At 56.8% G+C, this 8677-nt stretch overlaps 2 non-coding genes across 2 annotated transcripts; one reads left to right on the top strand and one right to left on the bottom strand.

Annotated features, from left to right (window-relative positions):
* Nucleotides 1-1513: 1513 nt before the first annotated feature.
* On the bottom strand, nt 1514-1586 carry TRNAR-ACG. The gene has a single exon. It is a non-coding gene; the product is annotated as a tRNA-Arg (tRNA).
* Nucleotides 1587-5387: 3801 nt separating this feature from the next.
* TRNAA-AGC lies at nt 5388-5460 on the top strand. Its single transcript has one exon. It is a non-coding gene; the product is annotated as a tRNA-Ala (tRNA).
* Nucleotides 5461-8677: the final 3217 nt, after the last annotated feature.

Genomic DNA, 8677 nt, shown 5'->3' with positions numbered 1-8677 from the left:
ACTCTTTCCTGCCTATGCAGGGGGTCGGACTCGATGATCTATTGAGGTCCCTTCCGACCCTAACATCTATGAATCTATGAGTCCCCCTTGCGCCCACAGCCCCAAGTTGCTTTGCTAGCTCAGCTGGGAGAGCGGAAGATATGGGCTCACTTTGTGTAGAAATCCTTAGCTCTCTGGTTTCTCTCCAGCACAAAGGAAAGAATTTGCTCTGAGCCAGTCTGCAGCTGGTGGCACTGCAAGCCTGTGTCTCTGGGCTGCAGGTCCTCAACACCCTTCAGGAAGCGGCGTTGGCCGGGCCGTCCTTGTGTGCGTTTCTGGTGTCCCTGCCCCAGTCCTTTCTTGGCTTGATCTTTCATCAGGCAGCCTGGAGCAGATGAGGCTCCCCTATGCCTGGGGCAGCACTGGAGGTGGCAGTGGGGTGGTGGGACGTGTGGCAGGGGCCGTGTGGTGGGGCATCCTGGAGTGAAGATGAACATCTCCTGAGTTTCCTGCCGACAGGACCGGAGCTGGCAGGCGTCTCGTTCCAGTTGTTCGGGACCCCTCTTCTTTGGCCGTTGTGCACGAGGACAGAGGAGACTGCGGCGGTGGGGCAGGGGTGGGTGTGAGGGGAGCTGGGGCTGGCGGGGAGTGGGGAAGAGGAGTGCTGGGCTGCGGCAATGGGAGTGGGGGAAGTGGTCTGGGGAGCGTGCACGCAGAAAGAGATTAACACATCGATCTGCGGGGCCCGGGCCCAGGGCTCCCTGCCCATCAGAGGCTCCCTGAACCACATGAGTAGCAGGGCCCAGGTGGGCATCCTCGCCATGGACATCCAGGGTGGGCAGTGTGCTCCTCCTCCCCAGACAAGGGCAGGGGTGAGGTGTGGGCGCCGGGCTCTCTGCAGGCGGCAGTAGCCTCCCATGGCTGTCTGCTCCCAGGAGCCCCATGGGCAACCCCAGTGCTGCCCCCACTCCCTCGCCCACTCCCTGCCATGTGTGGGCTGCTCCCGAGACCGTTGCTGCAGGGACTGGACAGCACCAGAGGGGCGGGCGGCCAGCAGGGGTGGAGCTCATGCCCTGCACCAAAAGCCGGCCCTAAACCCAGCCCCTGCCCCAACCTGGCCCATCCCACGGTGCTGCGCGCCCACACTGGACACACCACGGAGGCTCAGGGGCCGAGCTTCAGCCCCTGGCACACAGGGGGAATTTGCCCTTGCCTGCGGGGAGGGGCCACCGATTTTCTGTTTGTCCAGGGCCCCAGAAAACATAGCCACAGCTTCGTGTGCCAGGGAATTAGCTCAGATGGTCGAGTGTTTGCTTCACATGTGAGCGGTAGTGGGATTGATGCCCACGTTCTCCAGCGCTTTGTGTTGCCTTTTGTCCTGGCATGCCCGCTCGGGGGCTGCAGCTCCCAATGGGGGATGGGCCAAAGGGCACTTTTCTCTTACCCTGACATGAGGGCTGTGGGTGCCTGGGCCAAAAGTAACCTGAAGGGGCAGGCGGAAGAGAGCCCTGGGCTCTGAAAAAAGCAGTCAGCACGAGCCAGGCAGGAGTTGAACCTACAATCTTCTGATTCGTAGTCAGATGCGTTATCCATTGCGCCACTGGCCCATGCACACCTGTTCTCCCCCAGCTGCTTGTGAAGGGCGAGCGCACACCTGACGGCCAGCCTCCCTTCCCCATTCCTGCATGTGCAGGGCTTCGTCTTGCAGCAGGGGGCCCGGAGGAGCGGTTAGCCTTCCTGACCACTTCCTCACATTGGCTGCTCGTTCATCCTGGAATCACCAATGACTCCAAGATCCCTTTCTGCTGACGTGTTGACAAGACAGTGGTGGTGGACGGGTCATTTTCGACCTGGAGGGATGTGGGCAGTGGGGTCCCCCAGGGCTCGGTCCTCGGGCCCGCGCTGTTCAACATCTTCATCAGCGACTTGGATGAGGGGATGAAAAGCACCTTGGTGTCATCCGCGAATTTGAGCAAGATGTGTGGGGAAGTGGGCATGCTAGAAGAGAGGAATAGGCTGCAATGGGACCTAGACAGGTTACAGGGGTGGGCAGATGAGAACAGGATGGGTTTCAACGCTGACAAGTGCAAGGTGCTGCACCTGGGGAGGAAGAGCCAGCAGCACACCTACAAAGGCACCCCAGGGGAGACACTCCAAGAGGGGTCTTTGGTTCGGTGCCCCTACTGGCCCACCACAGCCTCCAACTTTCTTTTTGCCCAGAGCTGCCAAAAATCTTGAGTCTCCTTGTTTGCTGGGGAATTAGCTCAGATGGTTGAGCAATTGTAGCCCAGGTAACTCGGGTACATGCTCCCCTTCTCCGAGTGACGGGGACTGTTAGCTGGGAGGTGTGCTGTGGGTGGGAGCTGCAGACCGCTCGGTTTCCCTCCGTCCCTAGAGATCCAGGCCAGGACAGTCAGATATCTAAACCAGTAACATTACCAATACCCTCTGGGTAAATGCCATACAACCTCATACCGGTGCTCCAGATACAGGTAAGTATTTGATCTGAAACAGATAAACACCAAAGATACTCAATCCCAAGGGGAAACCCCAATGCCCTTGGGCTTTTCCCAAGCCCTACAAAAAAGCTGGTAACTTTAGGGGGTCCCTCCCAGTGGGACCTCCACTTTCAGGAGCCCTTAACTAACCAGTGGATGGGAGAGGGGGACTCCCCTTTCCTGTGGGACTCCTCTTTTCTCTGCAGCTCACGGCTCCCAGGCCTGGAGGGTGTGTAGCAGAAAGCCCCTTTTCCTCTTGCCTGCATTGCTCTCCCCTCTTTGGATATGTTTCTCTTTTTCTACCTTTTCTTCCTTCCTCTCTCTTTCACTTTAAGATAAGGAATTGTGTTTTAAAATTTGATGTGCGCATTTTGTATCTCCCCTTGTAGTTTGGTATTTTTATCTATTTGTGTGCCATGGCATTACTTCTGTAGCTTATATTTTATACTCCTCACCTTTGAACTAAACATTTAGTTTCAGAAGTAAGTTATACATTGTAACAATGTTAACAAGGGCAGGAATCAACCTGCCCCTTCCCTGTATCAGGCTGGCCCCTGAAAGAGCAGTGAATCAGTGACTGAATGCCTAACACAGTAGCAGACAGTTATTAACACCTAGGGAAACTGCAGATCAACCAACGGAAGAAATCAGTAGAAGACAATGTAACAACCGGGACATCTCTAAACGTCACTGATCAAGGGCTAGAAGCCCTGGCCTGAGTTAATCAACGCCGGGGACCAACTTTTGGGCTAAATATCTCCAGATCGACCGCTCCCAGAGCCCTATTCAAAATTCATCAACGGACTCCCAAACCTGCACGTACATGCGGACGACCCCTGGGGCTGACAGATGCCATCCAGTAGCCACCGAGGGGGAAGTCCCACGAGAGCCAACGACCCCTGGATTGGGCAAACCTGAAAACTGGGGAGTCACCAAAGTCTGCCAAGGACAGATAAAAAGCAGTGAAAAGTGACCCTCAGCGGCACCCTCTTGATCTCCAACTTGACCAGCACCCAACCTGTCCAGCCAGAAGGACCAGCCGGCAACCTCCTTCTGGAGGATAACACCATGCTGGAAGAAGCCTCGACTGGCCATCGACAGCAGACTCCAGCGCTTGTAGGATAGGTATACCTGACTCTTGTAGCTCGCTACTGTGTGTGTGCATGTGGGGGAGGGGGACCAGCCCCAAGGTTTATGATTTAATTTCATTACACAGTGTTTCAATCCGCCTAATAAACCAGAATTTTAAGGATCCCGAGTTGGACATTTGTAGCCAACAGGTGCTCCTCATCCTCCGCACCAGCCTGCTCTCTCGCCTGCAATGGGCTTCGGGGGGGGTCGCTGTCCCCTGGAACAGGGCTCCGCTATGCAGGGCTTCTGGGGCCTCTGGCTCGGCCCTGTCTGCTGGCTTAGTAGCCCCAGCACCATCTGGCTCTCTGGTCTCAACCTTTTGCTATGGGTTGGAGGCCTGGGCTGCCTCGTGCAGCTCCAGGCTCAGTCTGCTCCCGGACCCTCCGTGCAGTACCTCCTGCACCGAGCTCCCAACCTCGTTGCGGGGGCTGAGGACCTGAGCCACCCAAGCGCTCCAAAGGTCCTACTCCATGCACCGTCCTGTGCACCGCGTTTCTGACCACATGCCAGAGGTCACAAACCTGAGCTGCCTCACGCAGCTCCCAGGGTCTGGACGCCGTGTGCCGTGCTGCACCCGAGAGCCGAGCCGCTGGAGCCGTCCACCGCTCCCCACTGATGGGGGTCTTCAGGGGCGCTTCTGGGCTGTGCTTCGCCCTGCTGAGCAGCTCTCCTCAGCTCCCCTCAGCCCGCTCTTCTCCCTTCTCTCTCCCGCAGGTGTTCCCCTCGCACTGGGCACGCAGCTCCTTCTATCCGTCCCACAGCTCCGCCCCGAAGTCTTCCCGACAGGAGTGTTGCAGTCTTCAATCAGGTCCAGCCTTGGGGGGGAACTCCTCTCCCCTCCCCCAGGAAAGGGGCCTCCTGATTGGGGGATGAGCTCCACCAATCAAAACAGCAAGATTTTAAGCCTGGGACTCAACACAAGCTCCAAAAGGCAAGCCTGCTACACAATCTTTTAGCATGTGAGAGGTAGAGGGGTCAATGCCCACATTCCCCAGATCTGTTTTGTCCCAGCATGACTGCCCTGCCCCTGCGGCTGAAGTGGAGGCTGGGCCAAAGGGCACATTCTCATGTGTTTTGCTGCACAAGGCGAGAGCAGGGTGTAGAAGGGGGTGAGGTGCAGCTGGGTGAAAAAAGCAACAGGAAGCAGCAGGTTCAAGAGAGCTCTTGGCTCCCAAAAAAGGCAGTACAAGCCAGGTGGAGTCGAACCTGCAATCTCACCTTCCTTCGATAGCTCAGCTGGGAGAACAGAGACCTGTAGGTTGGCTTTGTATGAAAATCCCTATGTTACCTGTGTGAAGGAACCTCTCTGCCCTGCGGCTTTCAGGCTGCAGGTCCTCAGCACCTGTCACAACGTGGGGGAGGCAGGCATGCTGGCGGGACCCTCTGGCCTCCCTGCGCCCTTGCTGCCATGGCGTGATCTCTCAGCGGGGGCCCGGAGCAGAGGTGGCTTCCCCCTATGCCTGGGGGCAGTCGTGGCAGAGGCAGTGGGGTGGGATGTGTTTTGGGGAGCTCCATGGTGGGGGCATCCTGGTGCTGGGGGTGCAGCTCCAGCTGCATGACACCTGCTGGGTGCAGGGTCCAGGCTGAGGCCGGGTCACCTTCACCTCAGCGGTGCTCGTGCCCCCTGGCTCGCCCTGACCATTCCGCAGAAGCTGGCCAGGCTCTGTGGCGCCCACAGCCCCGTGGCAGGTGCAGAGGGAACCTGCCCACACCTGGTGTGGGTCCTCTAGTCTTCTGCTTGCCCAGGGCCCTGATAAATCTTAGGTGTGCATGCAAACAGGGGAATTAGCTCAGATGGTAGAGCGCTCGCTTAGCATGCGAGAGGTAGCGGGATCGATGCCCGCATTCTCCAGTTGCTTGTGTTACCTTTTGTGCAGGCATGCCTGTGCCACAGCTGCAATGGAGGCTGGGCTAAAGGGCACGTTCCTCTGGGCCTGGCAGGGCACCTGTTTTGCTGCATGAGGGCTGTTGTGGGCCCAAGCAAAAAACTAAGCAGGGTGATACGAGCCAGGAAGAAGTCAAGCCTACAATCTTTTGATTCATAATCAGACGCGTTCTGCATTATGCCACTGGCCCTGGCATCCTTTGGGGGTTGCCAGCTGGTGGTGAAGCCTGCCCCAGGCGCACCAGGGAGACTGGGGCAGGCTTCTGTTTTCCCAGGGCCCCAAGAAATCTTACCCCATAGTTAAATGCAGAAGGATTAGCTCAGATGGTGGAGCACTTATTTAGCATGCAAGAGAAAGCAGGATTGATGCCTGCTTTCTCCGGCCAGTCATATTACCTTTTGTGCGAGGTACCTTTTTGGTGAGGACACGGGTGTGGGGAGCATGCTGGCCTGCAGCAATGGGTGAGGGGCAGTGGGTCTGGGGAGCATGCGGGCAGGAGCAGATTAACACATGGGCCCACGAGGCCTGGGAGCAGGGGCCCCTGCCAAACATGGGCTCATTGGAGCACCAGGGGCAGCATGGCCCAGGTGGGCATCCTGGCCATGGGCATCTGGGGTGGGCAGCATGCTCTGCCTCACATGTCTTGGGCATTTGCTCAGATGGTAGAGTGCTTGCTTTGTATGTGAGCGGTAGTGGGATCGATGCTTGCTTTATCCTGTATCTGCCTTGCCTTTGGTCCCAGCATGCCCACGCTGCGGCTCTGGCTCCAATAGAGGCAGGGCCAAAAGGTGCACTCCCCTGTGCCTTGCAGGCGAGCTGTTTTACTGCATGAGGGCTCTGGTGCAGCCGGCCAAAAAAAGCAGCAACAAGCAGCAGGTGCGAGAGAGCTCTTGGCTCGGAAAAAAGGCTGCACCAGCCAGGGAGGCATTAACCCTACAGACTTGTGACTTGTATTCAGGCACATTATCCAAGGCCCCACTGGCTCATCAACACCCAGCTGCTGCCAGCTGGGGTGAAGGGCAATCCTGCTTCCTGGTACCCCACCAGGAGCCCAGCACCCCCATTCCCCCCTAGCAGTTCACGGGGCATGGGCAGGTGGGCCTAGAGCTCACCAGCGGGCTCTTTGGCCCCGGTTCTGCTTGGGCAATGCCGTAAGGCTGAGCATGAGGCAGCGCCCACCGCTCCAGCTCCAGAAGGCTGCCCAGTCCAAATGGCCTGGCATGGGGGTGGAAATAGAAATCTTGCCTAGGCAGAGGGCAACTTTGGCTCTGCCCAAAGCCTGGCTTGGAGGCCACAGACCCCTCCACCTTGGCCCATGCGTCTCCCTTGTCGTTCTGAAGAGCTGTGCCCGAAGGAGACTGTGCATGGACACCTGCGAGACCCGAAGCCAGTGCAGCGTGCCACCTTGAGTCACTCTTGGGCCGGCAGCCCCATCTTCCTTTGATAGCTCAGCTGGGAGAGCGGAGGACTATGGGCTCACCTTGTGTAGAAAATCCTTAGCTCTCTGGTTTCTCTCCAGCTCCAAGGAAAGGATTTGCTCTGAGCCAGTCTGCAGTTGGCAGCACTACAAGCCTGTGGCTCTCGGGGTGTAGGTCCTCAACACCCTTCGGGAAGTGGCATTGGCAGGGCCCTCCTTTTGTGCGTTTCTGGCCTCCCTGCCCCATTCCTTCCTTCCTGGGGCTGTCTGCTGCCAGGAGGCCTCACAGGCAGCCCCAGTCCCAGCACTGGTGGCTCCTTTGCTTACCACCTGGGAGATCTGAGTTCAAGTCCCAGCTGGGTTGAATTGGGGTGAGTGAAGTGACTAGGAGAAATTATTGTTGCAGTGGAAGGGGTCCTTGTGTTTTCCCTCTTTCCCCACTCCAGGTACCCAGGCCCTATATTTCTTGTTATTTGATGTTTTGTATTTTGTGCATTTTATATTTCACCAACCAGCATCGTTTGTTCTGCTGTTTGTGTTTTATATGTTGTTAAATCTGTCTTTTGTCAACTGGATGAATATGTGTACGATTGTAAGTGCCTAACTTTTATTGAATCCTGCCCCCTCGGGGCAGTGTAGTGTCCCCTGTACCCCCAGGTTTATACATGTTATGTTCCCACTACTGTTTTTTCTCATTAAAAGGTAAATGGTTAAGTCCCCATTGGTGATCTGGCTCTGCTCTATAGCAGGAGGAGGGCTCTCCACCTCCCACAGCACTTGTGCACCTCCTCTGATCCCTTCAATTGGAAAGGGGGTACGTCTTGGAGTACTGCCCAGGTTACATGTAGTATTGCCTTTTGTGTGGGCATGCCTGTGCTGCGGGTGCAGCCGAAATACAGGCCTGCACCCGCACGCTGCATGTCCTCATGTCCTCAGGGCCCCGGGGGAACGAGGTGGCAGGAGTCTTTGGAGGAGCCCTGCCTTCTCCTGCACCCCTCGTGGGAGGGCTGTTTTGCAGCATGAGGACAGAGGGGTGGGCAGGCATAGTTACATAGTTTCTAGGGTCGGAAGGGACCTGAACAGATTATCAAGTGCGACCCTCTGGGCAAGAACGAGTGCTGGGATCATAATACCCCAGCCAGATATCTATCCAACCTCCTCTTGAAGACCCCCAGGGTAGGGGAGAGCACCACCTCCCTTGGGAGCCCCTTCCAGACCTTGGCCACTCGAACTGTGAAGAAGTTCTTCCTAATGTCCAGTCGAAATCTGCTCTCTGCTAGCTTGTGGCCATTATTTCTTGTAACCCCGGGGGCGCCTTGGTGAATAAATACTCACCAATTCCCTTCTGTGCCCCCATGATGAACTTGTAGGCAGCCACAAGGTCGCCTCTCAACCTTCTCTTGCGGAGGCTGAATAGATCCAGTTTCTCTAGTCTCTCCTCGTAAGGCTTGGTCTGTAGGCCCTTAACCATACGAGTGGCCCTTCTCTGGACCCTCTCCAGGTTATCCGCATCCCTCTTGAAGTGCGGCGCCCAGAATTGCACGCAGTACTCCAACTGCGGTCTGACCAGCGCCCGATAGAGGAGAAGTATCACCTCCTTGGCTCTGTTCGTCATGCATCTGCTGATGCACGATAAAGTGCCATTGGCTTTTCTGATGGCTTCGTCACACTGCCGACTCATGTTCATCGTGGAGTCCACTAGGACTCCCAGATCCCTTTCCACTTCCGTGCCACCCAGCAGGTCATTCCCTAGGCAGTAGGTGTGC

Source organism: Alligator sinensis, unplaced genomic scaffold, assembly GCF_000455745.1.
Source record: "Alligator sinensis unplaced genomic scaffold, ASM45574v1 scaffold446_1, whole genome shotgun sequence".
In the NCBI taxonomy this organism is placed as follows: domain Eukaryota; kingdom Metazoa; phylum Chordata; order Crocodylia; family Alligatoridae; genus Alligator; species Alligator sinensis.
Note: the sequence above shows the minus strand (reverse complement) of the source record. Positions and strands in the feature narration are given on the sequence as shown.